At 46.6% G+C, this 16,439-nt stretch overlaps 1 protein-coding gene across 1 annotated transcript in view; it reads right to left on the bottom strand.

Annotated features, from left to right (window-relative positions):
• Positions 1-16,439, bottom strand: part of SIL1 (SIL1 nucleotide exchange factor) — a 61,582-nt gene that overhangs the window by 19,888 nt on the left and 25,255 nt on the right. The gene's annotated exons all lie outside the window — the stretch shown is intronic.

The raw sequence follows: 16,439 nt of genomic DNA, 5'->3' as shown, positions 1-16,439 counted from the left end.
TGGGCAGCAAAAAGAAAGCAGGGATCGGAGGTCCCAGCCACACTGGGCTCATTTTGGCTCTCCAGCTCCATGTGCTGACCTGTGTCTCACCGTGTCGCCAAGTCAACATCAAGCAGACCTGTTATTTACAAAAGCCAGTCATAAACCCTCGCCAGCTCACTGTTATTTATTCCTAAACTACTTCATAATGTCACTGCAACCTGTTAAATAACTGTCATCCCACAGGTGTATCTGTTATACTTGGAAACCCATCTGGGATACTGCACACTTGTCTACATTCAGAGAAAGCAGAACGTAGGCAGAGGAGGACAATGGGGATGACCAGGAGAACTGAGAATCTACAGAAGGAAGAAAGATATTTTTCCTGCCTAATTTAGGAATCTGGTAGATACTTTTTTCTGAGTCAGGCAACATCGGCTTCTTTACTGTGAAAAACATTAGCACCTCCAAAACATCATCAGCCATGGTTGCCTTCATTATCTGTCCTAGAGAGGGAGAAGTCACTCAAAGAGCTTCTCTTTCTCTCTCCAGAGAGCACCGAGATGACCACACACAGAAAACTGCCCTGAAACAACCTGGTAATGCATGGAAAGGAGCAGTTACTCTCTTAAAATCATACAACTGTTTGGAAGGGACCTTTAAAGGTCATCTAGTCCAACTCCCCTGCAATGAACAGAGACACCTCCAGCTAACCAGGTTGCTCAGAGCCTCATCCAGCCTGACTTTGAGTGTATCCAGGGACAGAGCATCCACCCCATCTCTGAGCAGATGACGCTGTGCACCTCAGACAAGGTGTGAGTCATGGTATATTGACAGCACCTCATGGGCCTCTCACATGAACTCCACAGCTTGCTGCAGCACAGCCAACACACTACACGACAAGCAGGGCTGTGGCCAAGCAGATCACTGGCACCCACTCTTGGGAGGAATAATCCGGGGGGACCAGCACCGGTGTGAGAAGCAGGGGCCTGAGCTAGGCCATGCTGAATCTGTGATATGAAATGACAAGCTGAAGTCTGAGACTCAAGGAGAGAAGCAGGGGCAAAGACAAGCCAATAAAAGAAACCCACCATGTTTTCCAAGGGAAGGCTGGGAAGCTTGAGCAGGGGTCTTCGTGACCAGCTTTAAGTGGCGTCTGTTCCTGCGCTCACCTTCTGTGCAAACAAAGCACTCAAAGCTGAAACTGAAAAGACAGACACAAACCACAGAGGAAAAATCCTCCCTCTGCATGGCTCCAGCTATCCCTGGGAGCGTTTCAGGACGTGCTGTACTGCTGGCAGAGCGCACTGCTTAATGCCTGGGATTGCATCTCCACGAGATGTGTGTCAGCTGGCCCACCTCACACTGCACGGTGTGGTCACAGTACAGCACAGCACTGCTTCCACCCGGCCTACAGCATCCACCAGAGCCAAGAGAGCGCAGGTCTGCAGACAGTTGGACAACATTTCCCCTGTTAAGTGCTGGAAGGTGCCTGATCCGAAGTGCCTGGCTGTGACGAGCAGAACATATCGAGTGCAACGTCTGCCAGCTCTGCTGCCAAGCCATAGTGAGAATGAATTTGAATAATAAAAGCTGGAATAAGAAGATGCCTTGGAGAGCGTGTTGGTATAGTGCTTTCCTAAGCTTCAATTTAAAGCCTCATTTCTACAGCTAATGCAGTCGTAAGGGACATTAGCCTAATTTTTGTCAAGAGAACTTGTCAACACTGCAGTATTTAAGACAGGCACTAAGGACTTGTTTTATCTCACAGATAGATCACTGAGAAAGAAAGTAGCTGTGCCATGCTTGATTCACAGCAAAATAAATAGACATTCTTCCTGGGCCTCACTGGGAGATGCTGGGTTTTGTGGGGGGTTTAAACAACGCGCACATCAGCGGCCTCACACCTCGGCCAGTGTGCAGTGCACCCCTGCAGCAGGAATCAGGTCCAAACCCACGAGAGATTAGGTATGGGAACCCACAGGAACGTACTTTAAACACCCAAAGACATAAAAGTCCTGTCCTTTCACTTCTATATACGTTATGTAAAACACGTCCTGAAGGGTCTACTGATGGTGCTCATTGCTGTAATCACAGACAGCTAGCAGACTGTAACTTCAGGGCTAGCGGTAGAGAATTGGCTTTGTCTCCTCAGCTGCTCAAGAAGGAAGTTAGAATGGAAATTGCCTGGCCTGATTTTGGGAGATGCTCCGTGAGTCAGCAGAAAGAGAAGAAGGGGGGCCATAACCTGTATCTTCAGAGGAAAAAAAACATTTGCACGATCCTGCTCCCATCATACCCCTGCTGATATCTTTGGCATCTGTCACAATGCAGCCGCTCAGTGATAAAAACTGCAAGAGCCTTAATATATTCTAGTAAGCCAGCCCTGGAACACGCTCCTTTTGTCTGAGCAAGGCTGCTCCCACTCCAACAGACACTGTCCCTGCAAGCTGCCCTTGACATCCTGGCCTGTGCCTTTCCCCTTCCGCACCAAACAGGAGCTTTCTGAAATAGTTAACATGCTCACACAAGCTCACAGCTTCATGCTTTCCATCCACCAGCCTCTGAGCTGCGTTTGCAACAAGTCCGAGATAATAATGTTGGGGCCAAGGCAAAAACGCTCATGTGAGACCTGCAGCTTCCTCAGTGCAAAGACAAAATGCCCTTTCATTCGCAGGAGTGTGATCTGGGGCTGCAGGCTGACAGGCAGGAGGACAGCTCTGCTCTGCTACAGATTCTGTGCTCGCAGAAGAGCTAAATCATTACGATGGCCAGAAACATCCCCTGGGAAGGAAATCCTCTCAAAGATAAATCAATAACCCAGTGTAATTTTAGCATGCAGCCAGGAGAATTTACATTGCCAGGAAGGTTGAGAGCTCTGTCACAGAGATGGAGCTGCAGCAGAGCTGAGTGTCCTGCAGCGCTTCCCCAGGTGAGAACCCAGGCTCAGGGTGCTGGGCACAGCACAGGAGCTCTGCAAGCAGCCTGGACTCCAGCGTGCTAGCACTGCTGTGGTCCCAGAAGGACACAGCAGTAGGCAATGATGTGGCACAGCTAAAGTTCCCTGTAAGGAACCTACCTGCATCCCAGCTGCCCTCCTCCATAGCCACGGCACAGCCGGCAGATGCTCTTGGGTCTCAGGGATAAAAGCACACAAACACAAAGCAGGATGTAAAAAACACAGAGCACAGGGGAAGCATCACAGCCACTGCCTTTATCCCCTGGCTGGGGGTTACAGGGGCTCCTACCAGCAAGAGCATCTGCAAAATAAGGCCAGACAGTGATGCGCTGCAGAACATGCTGTGATTAATGAGACTGCAATTTACGTAATTATATTAATGCAAAGTACACTTGGACCAATAAGTTCAAGGCAACTAATGACACTTTACAGTGTGGTTCAACACCAAGCAGTAACTCTGGTGAAAAGAGGAGGGGGAAAAAAAAAAAAAAGGACCCTAATTATTCAGTAGTTCTTCTCCTTGCAGATTCTCAGGGTCAGCTTGGAGGAGAAGGTGGCCTGAATTATATTTTCGTTTCCAGAACATCAACAGAATCGTTAAGTAAGTTCCAGCAGCAAGGTCGAAGCCTGCCTGTAGTTATGCATGCTGGCCCCTCCTGCCTGCCAGCTCCAGCACACCGTCATCACCAGGAAGGTGTCAGGCTGACGGTGTCCTCTGTGAGCAGCTCTGAAACACAAGCACCCTGTGATGTCCCTCTGGAGATGTGGCCGCTGCGCCACTGCCATCTTTTTCCTCTGGCTCCCAGCACAGAGGGATAAATTACAACTAATTCCTCAGAAGCTAAAACTGGTCTCTGTGAAGTGCAGGACTTGAACCTTACTGAAGATAAGCTTGATGAGCAAACACTCCAGTCTACTCAGCAGCAATTTACTGCATACCTGTGCCACCTACATACTGCACATCTCTGTAACCAAAGCACCAGGCAGACATGCAGCTGAAGCACTGAGGTCCTGGGACATCCACAAGTGCCTGGGGAGCTCTGGAGCAGGACCGCTCAGCATCCTGCTTCGTTGAGGTTACACGAACATGTGCCATTCCACCTGCTCTCCTTCAGCCCCATCAGGCTCTCCCAACAGATATGCCCACACCCTCTACGTGCTCACACATCCTAGGTGCCTCTGTCTGCAAATCTGGTTCCGCAGGAGCTCCAGATGTGCCCGTGTTTCCATGCTATTTCAGCAAGTCTTGGACTTTGCACCTCTAAAACACCAAGGGCTGTCAGCAGAGCTGATCCAAAGGATTCACACCAGCATTGATCCAAAGAGCTGGAGATGCAGTCTCATCATCCCAAACCCAAGTGTTACATTCTTTAGGCTCCCACAATGCACAACATTACGCTGCCCAAGAAGCAACAGCAGAACAATTCTGTAATGGCAACACAAGACCACACAAACACACCTCCATGCTCAGCACAAAACCAAACCCAATGGCAAAACCTGAGGCAGATGGTGACGTTCAGAGGTGCAGTGTTCCAACACTGCACTCATGTGCTACCAGCAGGTAAAGCTCTCCAGCCAGCTACCAGGCTCAGCAGCATCATGAAACCTGCAAAAAGCCAACTCAGAGATGACTGGGAAGACATGTATAAAGTAATCACACGGCAATTTGTGTGCACCCAAATGTCCTGCAACAAAATTAGAAATCAATAGCAAGAAGCAGGAACCCTCAACCACACAGTAAAATATAAAGAACACTTGTAACATTGATTTTTTTTTTTAAGTGTCTATGAGAAGACAGTTGCAAAGGAGTCTGAGAAAGCAAAGCAAAATGCCTGAGTTGAAGCCCTTTTTCTTAAAAAGACATTAATAATGGATTTTCAATGCAAGAAGAAAAACTGAAACCCACACCAAATTCTCCTGGTAATAACAGCTTTCTGCAAAGCCCAGCTATTAACGTAACAGGGACGTCCATCAATCAAGCACACAGAAAGTACTTCGAGAGCTAAAAAAGGAGCAAGCAAACATCTGCTTTTGGCAACTTAAATTTTGTCCTTAAATGCAAGGAACATAATAAATTATCACAAAGTTTAAATTGAACTCATTTTTTTCCACCCTGGACAGCTAAGTGCTGAGCACAGGGGTAAAGGTACATAAACACAGCGCTGCTGTGATTTGTGCCTGACAGAAAACGGGAGAAATAGGCATGATTTCATCTGTAGACTGAGCAACACTTGAAAAAAACCTGTGCTGTTCTCAACACCAACACAATGAGCTCCCAACGAGTGGCAACACCCACAGCGAGGTGACAGCGAGCGACTCTGAGCTAGCAGCTTCAGCTACTGCCTCTTTGTACTTGAGGAAGTTCCTAGGAACTCTTCTCCACATCCAGACATCCTAAACCTGTCCAAGACTCTGTTTACGTGCTGAAACAATATCAAGGTGGGATGAAAAGGCACCCAGGCTCGCTCCAAGATGACAGTCACATCCCTCCTCATTTCAGCTCTTTTCCAGTTCCTGCACAGTCCCCACATGAAGCTGCAGGCATTAAGACAGAAATGCTGGCACCAAAGGCCTCCCTGCTCAGATCTCGCAGCGCTCCATGTTTCAGGCCCATCCTCCCAGACAAGCACTGCCTGACTGGGGCGTCAGCAGCAATCCTAACAGCTGCTGGATTGACACCGAAAAAATACAGTTGGAAAAGAAAGTAACTGAGGTGCTCCTGTGCCTCTGATACTTTCTTTCTTTAAACACCACCAGGTCAAAACAAGCAGGGGAGCTAATGAGCAGAATTTACTGATTCAACTAGAAGGAGCTGCAGGAATCACTGCAACTAAGTCTTAATGTATTCTGAAGAGTGACACTATAAAGTGATGTTATAGAAATCCGTATTTACCATCTCCCCATGCTTTCTGTATCCAAGGTGCTGTGTTACACTTAATAACAGTATTTCTCCCCAGCTGCCAGTGTTGCAAATCCTGCCTGACACCTGACAAGCGAATGGTTGGGGTTAACTTGTCCCCCCAGCACGCACGTCTCCACTCAGTACAAAGAGTTGGTAGGGTGCAAAGGGATAAACTATAAAAACAGCAGTGCCCAGATGACACACAGGTGAGTACAGACCACTTTCTCATGTGCTGGCTCCACTGTGATAACCATAATGCAGCAAAGTGTCCTTTTCCCCCTCCTTCACAGGCAGGACCAATGCAGAGAACAGCAGCTGTCGTAGGGAGATGCCTACAGCTTTGTGTGAGGGTCCTCAGCTCCACTACCTCTGAGATGTGCCTCTCAGTGACTTCACATCCAGCTTTTAGATCTTGAACACAATGTCCTCAATGTGGTCTTCACGGAGAGTCTTGTTTTATCTGTTTGCGTAGCGTTCTTCAGGCTGAGAGAAAAATCACCTCTGCACCCAGGCAGCGCCTTGGGTTGTGGATGGATGCTTGAGAAAAGAAGATGCTATCATCCAGCTGCTGTCTGCATCACCTGTGCTGCAGAGCCGCCAAAACAAATCAGGTAAAACCATCTCTAGTCCAACTCAAGTTAAAAAGAAAACAAACACCCACAAAACCACACCATAAATCAGACTATCAAGTATAGAAGAGACTGAACAGTGGAAACAGACAGTGTTTGACCTAACCTGAGGACTTGTGCTGTAGCAAACAAAGGGGAGTGCACACACTGGCTCCCTGCAGAGCAGTTGTATTAACACCTTTCACAGACACAGCTGGACTTGGAATAGCCTCGGCTCTTCCTCCTCCCCTCCTGCCAGCAAACACGGGCTTTCCACAGGCAGGGTGAGGTAAGAGCCATCCTCTGGCTGCAGCCTCGCTCCGCTCACGTTGCAGTTCAGGCTCATTCCACTCCAGAATGCAAGCCAAAGTTTTGGAAAAGAGTAGTTGAGGAGAACAAAGTAAGTAGGAAGATGATAAAATGGGGCTTAGGATGAGAAAAGCAAAAAGCCTCTTGCCTCAACTTTCAGCCTAGACCCTGGCCCCATGGGGCACCTTCAGTCTATGATTCAGGCAGCTGGCTCCAGCCCTGCTCAGATCCACATCTCCCAGGTATTGTCTGAGCCATAACTTCACCTCACAGGGTCTCACCAACTCTTCTCGTGTTTGTTCCATGCAGGTTTCAGCCCACGTTTCAGGAAGGAACAACCAGCATCACCATCAGGATTTGCAGCTCTCTGTGAAGCCCACCTGAAATCTTCTGTGGTAAGAAGGTACTGTCCTACAGTCACGTGCTGGTGGAGGCTGCAAGGTTGCCCAGCCCTAGCCCTGTTCAAGCAGGAACACATCAACTAGGCTGCCCAGAACTGCATCCAATTGAGTTTTGAGCATCCCCAGGGATGGAGAATACATGACCTCTGCAGACAACCTGCTGCAGCATTCAATAACCTCGCAGTAAATCAATTTTTCCCATATTTTAACATAATATCTTCTATTTCCTTCCACTTGTTCTCCTGTCCCTGGGCACTGTTGACAAGAGGACAAGGCTCACCTCCTCCATCCTCTAGCAGCTCCTCACACAGTCCAGGAGCCTGTTGGCTACCTTTGCCTCAAGGACGCTTTGCTGGTTCACGTTCAACCCCGTGCCCTCCAGAACTCCAGGTCTCTTGCTGTCAAGCTGCCTGCCAGCTGGCCACCAACCTGCACTGGAGCAGGGGGCAGAGATTCCTTACAGCCCACTTCTCCATCCTCAAAAGGGCTGTCCCTTTTTTTTAGCACCTTATTACAGCTCTCATTACTGAAGATACCAAATTTCTGCACATTAGCACCTGCAGAACAGTGAGGTAATTAGCAGGCACCCGGTTAGCACATTAAGTGATCATATAATAGATGAAGAGCAGGTGGGCTTTGTTTCAAATAAGCAGAGCAGATTATATCAAAAGGTAAATGCATCTTAAAATACGGTCTTGAAGATATTTTAAGAGGTGCTTTTGGAAATACCACCAGACAGAAATAGAAAGGCTTCACGTGGGCTGTGTGACAAATTCTAAAAATAAAAGCTGGTCTGGGGTTAGAATGTAAATTGTTGGTTAGATCTATTTATTCACACCCTGCAGTGATGGCACAGACACACAGCCTAATGTTTTTTTCTTTTACTTTGCAGGATCATAGGCACATTCCTGTTATTGCCATTGCTGCTTCCACGGTCTTTACAACCCTGGGAGATCTCCAGCAGAAGAACAGAAGAAATACCAAGTGACAGACTGCATACATTAGCTCAGGATTCAGATAACATCCTGTTGCAAGTGAATGACCTGAGCAAAACTTCCTGCAGTCTGAAGGAATAGGCAGAAAATCAGGACAGAGAAAAAAGCATCTCTGAATTGAAGGAAGGTATTTTGAATCAGAGACGCTATCTCTGATTAGAATTTCCAACACCACCACGCTTACTCCCTCCAAAATGTAAATACGTAATAAAAAATTAAACTTGAATTCAGTTTTATGAGAGATCTTGCAATAAATGGGAATTAGTTCTACAAAACGTCAAAACAGACCCAAGGAGATTACATTTCTCTCCAAGCTTGTGCTGCTGGAGCAGAGCTGGAAAACACAGATATATATACATTTTCAACTCTCAATCTTCCTCGAGATGCTAAAGGAAGCTGTTTCAGTAAAGCAGACATTGGTTTCAGCATGCATTCAAAGAAGAACAAATGCAAAACAAGCTTCCAGACCACAAGAAACATCAAATACCCTTTTTAATTTATACCCCAGACAAATTCCTTGCAGATTCTGAAATGAAGAGAGGGCAGAGAGCAAACAAAACACATTGCCAAATGTGTTGGCGATGACAGCATGATGGATATTTAGCCTTTCCCTCGGAAGAGGAAGGTGCTTTCAAGCAACAATGGAGGAGGCAGAGCACCTGGCTCAGGGAAGGGTTTGTGGAAAGAGAATCTGCTGCTACTGTGACCCTATCTAAATGTATGGAAATGTTAAAAAGAATGGCTGCAGCCACATCTGAGTGAGAGCACTGACTGGAGCCAGGAACTGTGAAGGAGCAGGGTGAGTGTGCACTGCAGGAACCACTTCCCCACCCAGCAGACATCTTTGTGCTCACTACTTAAAATCAGCTTTTATAAATATCAGTGAGGTCTTTGTGCTCATACAGGAAGGAACGACCAGAGCAGGATCATAGAAGACATATTTTCTTCCTAATTATGAAAAAGATCATGTGAACTTGTCAAACACACAGCTGGGACCCAAACCACATCTGTGTCTTCGGAAAGGGGTTCAGGAATGATCATTCTGGTCACACGAGAGGGAAGATGCTCAGACAGGAAATAGAGGATTACTGAGGCTGGATACATTCTCAACATGCTCTCCAGAAGGGAAAACACTTTTCTTCTAAAGCACTGTTACAAGCTTGAAATAAATAGGCAGGCTGTTAGATAAAGACAGTGATAAAAATAGATCTGTTATTAAATACCTCTTCTTTAATGAGGTTCATCCTTCTAAACAGCCACAGGAAGGTTATTAACGTTATTACAGAAAATACAGCATGCTTGCACATTAAAACTAGACTAAGACATTTCTCATCCTCAGCACACACTGAAGTATCTCTGGAGCTCACAAGTTCACAGCATCCCTGGCTTGGATGAGAAAAGATGAGAGGAATGAGAGATTTGCCTGGGAGGAGATCCCCACAAATGTAAATATAACCATGTGAATAATTCCTACTGCCTACATCCATCACCACACAGCTGATATACCTTCTCCTTTAACTAATGCTATGTTTATAATGCCAGCCAGAGTATCATCAAAGCTAACTCTGAAAATACTTTGAAAAAAATGGAGCCTAGCTTCCTATGGTTGCACAAGAAAAGCCACTTGACTCTACGACACCTCCATCACTCACACTGCAACTGCTCCAAACTAACCACTGCGGGGGAATGGGCTCACACAACAGCCTGCAGGAGTCACCAACTTGTCTCATGTGAAAACACATCAGTACGTACTTTTTTCAACTCTGTCCAGTATCTGAACTATCGGCTGTGCTAGAGAAACTGTGAAACTTTTATCTGCACTTGGAGGAAAAAAAAAAAAAGGGCTCCCAATTCATTTCTCTGAACCTGACACCATCACAGACGTGCTGCTGAGAATAATGGCTGCAGAACTTCTCAGGTCACAGAGACACAGGTGAGAAACATGGGGAAAATCCTCCGAGCTGGGTCAGTGCCTGGGGGGAAATACAGACCCACAGCCCCATGGATACACCTGTCAAACAAGAGAAGCAGAACATTCACTTAAATGAGAGTTGTTTTTTTTTTTAATGTGCTTGTTCAGTTACTGGTCTGTAAAGTTCTGTCATTTGCTATGGCTTCCCACTTCAGAGTGTGAAAGAAAACGGCTCTGCACCTCAGCTGTCTCCAGGAGAAAGTCATCCTGATGCCCTAGCACACACTAATGTGGTTGTTTCAAGGGTGTTTCAGTAACATGGGACAACGGCGACCACATTCCCAGCAATGACTTTTTATGCGAGGAGATAGTGATAGGACAAGGGGGAACAGCTTTAAACTAAAAGAGGAGAGATTTCTGGTAGATGTTAGGGAGAAATTCTTTTACTCAGAGGGCAGTGAAGCCCTGGCACTGCTGCCCAGAGAGCTGTGGAGCTCCATCCCTGGAGGTGCCCAAGGCCATGGATGCAGCCCTGGGTAGCCTGAGCTGGTGGTGGGCACCCAGCCCATGGCAGAGGATGAGGGGGCTGTAAGAGCCCTCCCAACCCAACCATTCTATCACTCTGTGATCACCACATTGGCAGCCACAACAGCACCTTAACAGCATGTTGAAAAATGCTTTTATAGACAGTATTTCCAAGTTCAAAGAGCTAGCATCCTTCAAACACTACCTACTTGAACACAGGTTTCACAGACTTCCCATCAACACACTTTGTGAGCATCTGCAGCAATAAGAACTCGCTTGGTTTTACACCTCAGCACTCCACTGCACGGAGCTTCAGTCCTAGCATCTCTGCCAGAAAAGACTTCCAGCACAAGGAAGACTCCTAAGGAAGACAGTGCTAAGGAGATCATCCATCCTGTAACATGAGAGTGAGAAGTCACAGAAACCACATGAGGATGGAGAAGCCAAAAGAAGAGAGTACGGAGGAATTCAATAAGAAACAGGACAGCAGGCGTGAGATACTTCTAAGATGCCAAGAGCAGGAGGTGAGATGGATAAAAAGGCAGAGGGAGCTGCTAGTGGTCATAACTCTAACTCCAGGCTCTGAATATTCACAGTTGCTCTCAGAACTGCTTGGTCTTTCCTACTGGCCAGAGCAGATGGTAACAACTCTATAGTTGCGATTTTTTCCCTTCTCCACATCAGTTATAAATGTTGATTTTTGTTTATTTTAAAGAACTGGGAAAAAAGCATTTCATCCAGTAAAAATGAGGTTTATGCATGTCAGGCTTTGCTAAAACAAGCATACCCCTGCAGCTTACTGACTTTTCCCCAGCCCTTTCTCACCAGGGCTGACACAGACATTTCAGAGACCTGCCCACAACTTCTTGAGACAGGTCTGGGTCACCCCAAAGCCAAAGATTTGGACAGATTCATTAATTCAGCAAAGCAATTAGCAGGACTCAGGCAGCCTGGTGAGCAGTACAAGCAAGATATCCAGCCAGACACCGCCTCCTGACACCCAGCCAGGCTGTGGGGAGGTCTGGCACGGGACTCCTGAGCTGGAGGGGTCCCTTTGGACAGGAAGAAGAGTGACAGAGACTGGCAGGGCACTTGGCAGCTCTGCGTGCATATACCTGCTCCTGTCATCACCTTCTCCTCCCAGCTTTAATAAGCTCTGCCCAGCTTCCAGTAGTGCTGGCTCATTTGGATGCTGAGTTCTCTTGAAAGACAGACTAGCAACAAAGCTGGACTGAGTTATTCCCCATCCTCAGTCTTCCTTTTTCTAACAGCATCTCAGCAAGTCTTTCAAAGCAACTTCTGAACTTACTTCCCCAGTGCGAATGTTTTCTTTGAGAACCATGTTTCCGTATGCATAAAACTTTGTTTGTGCAGCAAATGACACACAGGAAGACCTGGGACAAATTTGAGCAGCAAAGATAGCTACTGACAGAGAAAGCAGCCCGAGGACCTTTGGAAGCTGCAGCCGTGGATATTTAAATGCTAAGTGATGTATCATCAGCTCCCCGCTGAACTTAAGATGGTTTCATCTTCACAGAGGCAGCAACAACAGCATGCTCACATCAACTTCTCTCTTGCAGTTTGATCAACAGCAGCAGTCATGGCTCCTTATTTTTTAACTGCAATATAATTAGGCACTTAGGAAAATGACTCTGCACAGTACAGATGCTACAGAGTAGCGGCAGGTAGCAGCGTGGAGCTCTGCGAGTCAGAAGTTTAACAACAGCTGAAGGTCCAAGGCCAGCCCAGCTCCTGCAGCATATGCTCCATCAGTGTAGATACAAACACCTGTCTTCCAAACCTGACAGAGATCCAGTGCTGCTGCACGTCAGCCACAAGCACGAGATTTTGCTCTGTTACTCTGAACCAAAGGAAGGCTGCCCGTGGCCCATCACTGGCTGCTCTCAAATGGAAAGCATGCAAGGCAGACCGTAAATATTTTCATTTTTGGGGCAGACAAGACTCCCATTTGATCCATCTGCATTTGGAGACTGGACACATTAATTCACAACTTTAAACTGACAGGCCAGAAAGCTGCCAGCTAGTTCCTGCCATGCTGAGGAATGCAGAAGTGCTGCTGTCACTGAACTGGACAGAGCCCATCTGCAGCTGCACCATGGCTCCCCACCTCGCCAGTCACTGCTATGGCAAAGGCAGTTAATCCTTTTTCCTTCCTATTTAATAGCTGCCTTTTCTGCTTCTTCAAAGAATTACACAGCTGTCTAGAAACTCAGCAGAGAGAAACAGCCAAAGAAAAAGGTTGGCTAAGAACAAAAACCTGAGTGGTAGTGAATGCAAGAAGGAAACAGAAAAGCAGCAAACCACTGAAACCAGCCCAGAAAGATCTCAGCTCTGCTCCACACCGTCCTGGAGCCAGGGGCAGCTTCTGGAAGTACAGGGCACAGCATTACACACATCCACTCCCTTGCTCTGCCCCAGGCACTTCCATTTGCCATGGCCAAGATGAGATGCTGGACTGGACAAGCCTTTGGTATAAACCAGCATGGCCACTCAAAGTTGCACATTAGGTTTCCTGGCATTTAGGGTATCTAACAAAGTGATTCTTTGTACAGAGTTTGCCATTACATTCTTTTGCAGCAATGCCTTCCCTGAGGAGCAACTTCTGATGCTAATGTCAAGTGGAAAAACTGCTGGTTGGTGATGTGATTAGATAATCAGAGCAACCCAATTTTCAACCATCAGAAGGAATAGCTCTTTAACAAAGAAGAAGGAAACAGGGTGCCCAAATGACAAAAACAGGTAATGCTTTGTAAATGAAGTATTAATGTGCTTTAGAATGTTGTGCTGAGGCCACATGGAAACACGGTATACAAGTGCATTTATTTACACACAAGAGCCCAAAAAACTGATTTGTTTGATACAGAAGAGCAGAACGGCCATGACTATAATAATACCAAGGGCAGACTCGTCATCATGGCCACCCACACAAACACAAGAAATGGTCCCCACTTCTTTGACAAGAACCCCATCCAAATGCTTCCAGTCGTCTCTGACATCCCAAAGACTAAGGATCAGGTTTGGGTTACACCAATCAACAAAGAAGGCCTTGAAAAGCAATAGGGTGCTCCTGCATGCTGACAGACTCGCCTCCATGCACTTGGAAGAGCTCAGTATGAGAAACAAAAGCAGGTCACTCCTGCTAGGTTTCCCCAGAGAGCTTTGAATTCATAAAGGTACTATTATCTGGTAAAAGTGCAGTTAGAACAGAAAAAAAAATTAGAAGCATTTCAAAAATAAAATTCTGCTCTGTGATGGACTTGAGATGGGAAACGATGCAATCAGCAGTGTGAACACTCATTCCAAGAACACTGCAACGCCACTCATTAAAACTCAAGCAGCCTGCAAGTTCTGACAGATGCAAACCACAAACAGAGAGAAAATCCCTGCAGACATCTTCATCATTTCCTTAGGTGATACCAAAAAAACACGTGGAGGAGCCGGGAGACTTTTGAAGGCGCACGTATCCTTTGTGCCTCGCCCAGCAGTGCCTGGTGTATTATTTAGTACCATGTGCAAAAGCAGCAATGCCTAACAAATGCACTAAAGGACTTGGTGAAGTTTCACCAACCTTCTGCAGCTCGTCAGCTGCCCGGCCTGCTGGCAAAGGAGACAGCTGATCTCCCAGCTTCCCGATTGCAGGAGGCAGAGCTCTTCGGGTAACTGTCTCTCTGTGTTTGCATCCAGCTACCTCCAGCAGCTTGAAGCGTGCACAAAGCACAAGGTAGAACTTGATCAAAACCCAGCTCACATTTTAGGCAGCGAGGGAACAACTGTACAAAGCAGCATTACATATACACTAACAATTGAATTTCGTGGAGAGATTTGACAGGTTACAGGTTGATGACACTGCTGCAGTCTCGGTGGAAATGTGGTTTGACGCAATTAGCAAAAAGGAACAAGAAAAGCAGCAGAATAAAACCGACAATACACGTATAAAATTTGAGCAACCGTGGGACCGGACACGAGCATAAAAACCCTGCACTGAGCTCAGAACAGGAACGAGATGAAAAAGGAACGTGACAGGGGCAACGGGACCCCGATCTCCCTTCTACTATTTAAAATTGAAGATCCAGAGTGTGAGTGACACTTGCTCCTCTGGAAAAGAAGGACACAGTTTGTTACACGGATACCAATAGAAGGCAGCAGGAGGTCATCCCAGAGCCGGGCAGAGGACAGCAGACTCGGAGTGTTTGGCTGCAGCCTCCCCTGGGCAGTGCTGAGCACACAGCAGTTGGAGCAGCCAGCAGGGCACGCAGCTACGGGCACAGGAATCACATCAGGAAACAAGTGAATGTGCGGAGCTGCTGGACTGGTCACACTGCCAACCTGCATCCCTCTGTGGAGCGAGCGGAACACACGTACTAACAACACCACGAGCCACACGGCCACCACAAGATTTCACTTCAGCCAAACCTGCAGCAGACAAAAAATAGGCTGGCAGGAGACTGGCAGACAAGACTCCTTTTATCCTGTTGTTTCTGACCAAAGCCTGCACACATACCTGTAATGAGAATCTGTCATGAGCAGGCCACCATTTAAGCCTTTTTACAACAGTAATTGAAATTCTTTCCCTACAGCTGACAAGTGCTCTGCTTCCATAAGTCCTATTCTGCACATACCTAATGTGGAATTTCTACAAAAATAAAATGGAACAAAACACCCAAGCAATGGAGAAGGTACTTCTCAACAAAAACGGCAATGACATTTATAATAACTGCAAGAATATCCATATTCTGCTTCAGCAAGGGTGGTAGGGATCTGCCAGTCTGCATACTGAGCAGGGACACCACATGCCTTCCATACATAATGGTACAGAAATGAAATCTAAGCGTACAGTGCAGCTTTGAGAAATTTAGGGGTTTTTGCTAGACATTTCTGTTATAGAAAGACTTGCATTTGAAAGGTTATCTTGCTCTAACTGGCCGAAATTTCAAGATAAATGGGTCCCATATTTATTCTTTCAATAATAATACTGAACGCTGAATAGAGTTCTTAGAAATTCAGAGCACTTCATAAAAATTAATTACTACTTAGTCCATCCTTCTGAGGTGCGATGGCATCACACCTGTGCATACATGAGGACACCAGTGCACAAGTGGATTAAACACCTTGGCCAAAACCACAGAGTTTACTTACTGATCATCCTAATTACCAAAGTGTGTGCACTTGTGCATTTCCACGTGTTTAAATGGGTTTGTCCTCTGCAAAGCCTTGCCCAGAGCACAGGGTTTTGCAGTGAAGCAGCCTGCTCGGTTGGTGCCTTCTCATATACGTTGTCCCATAAATGTCTAATAAAAGACACCAACTCAAAAAAACGGAAGAGATTTCTTTTGTGGGATGCATGGGTTAAGATTTGAGGAATAAAAGCTGTGGTTCATTCAGCTAAGGAACAGAAATCCCATTGTTAAGAAGCTGTGTAGTGTTACAGTGACAATTCTTAATCAGACTGCCACCGAGCAGCGTTTCATCAGCCCACACTGAGTGCAGCAGACCTGAGCTACTGCGTGCCAACAAATGCTATAAAATCTGAGTCTTGACAAGCACACAAAGAGAGAAAGGGCTTTGGAGCTAGTGACCGAGACACGTCACCACCTACAATGTGACTGGCAGCCCGCTCGACCTGCTCTGCTGAACTGAAAGCACTTTAGCAGCCACTCTTGTTGCCAGCCGGTTTGGTGATGGTGGCTTTTCTCTGTATTGGGTCACTGGGTCCGTTCCTCTTCATCTGAACAGCAGCAAAAGAATACATTGTCATGGGAACAAATAGGTATTTTTAGTTTTTCTGCAAGGCTGCTGTCGGTGGTGTCAGATGAGGTTTCAGAGGGACA

Source organism: Meleagris gallopavo, chromosome 15 (genome assembly GCF_000146605.3).
Source record: "Meleagris gallopavo isolate NT-WF06-2002-E0010 breed Aviagen turkey brand Nicholas breeding stock chromosome 15, Turkey_5.1, whole genome shotgun sequence".
Classification (NCBI taxonomy): domain Eukaryota; kingdom Metazoa; phylum Chordata; class Aves; order Galliformes; family Phasianidae; genus Meleagris; species Meleagris gallopavo.
This window is presented reverse-complemented; position numbering and strand designations above follow the sequence as displayed.